Raw genomic sequence first — 733 nt, 5'->3', positions numbered from 1 at the left:
ATATGCTTAATGATGAGTCTTGAATCTGGGGAAGATAGTAGGGCCCAAGTAGGTGATCGACTGTCGGAACTTGGAAAGACGATGTCGAGGAAGGGCGTAAGAGGTTTCGATGCCGAGTGCAATAATTATGGGTAGGCAGGTTAAGTCCATTATTCTTGCTCATATACATGGTCATGGCTATCGTAAATGTGCATATATCTTCTAACTTCAAAATTTGAGTTTGTTTAAGCAAGGGACGCGTGTGATCCAAGTGACCACTGTTTGTGGTTATCCTGAGACTTTTAAGTTTTAATGGTATTAAGTAGGTTGGGTTACAGTAGGTAAGGAGAGGGTAAAATTGGGCATAAAAATACACTTTAGAACATACTGGGACATCAAATCTTTAATTTGATAAAGGAGGCCAATGTACCTGGATATTTTATGGGTAAGATTACGTATATGAATCTCAAATGTCATAGATTTCTCAATGGTAACGCCAAGGAACTTTATAAAACTTGTTCTTGAGACTTCACAGTTATATATGTTAGCTGAGGAATCTGGTGGACTTTCTTATTTGTAAATAGCAAGTAATAAGTTTTGTCAGTATTTATAGCGAGTCTGTTACTCACACCACTGGTATAGTTGATGAAGTTCTTGATTAGCAGTGTTAATCATCTATTCTGACCTTGAACCACTTAGATATAATGTCACATCATCAGCAAATAGGATAGTATTTGATTTAGTAAATATATCA

Source organism: Penaeus monodon, chromosome 24 (genome assembly GCF_015228065.2).
Source record: "Penaeus monodon isolate SGIC_2016 chromosome 24, NSTDA_Pmon_1, whole genome shotgun sequence".
NCBI classification, from domain to species: Eukaryota; Metazoa; Arthropoda; class Malacostraca; order Decapoda; family Penaeidae; genus Penaeus; species Penaeus monodon.
This window is presented reverse-complemented; position numbering follows the sequence as displayed.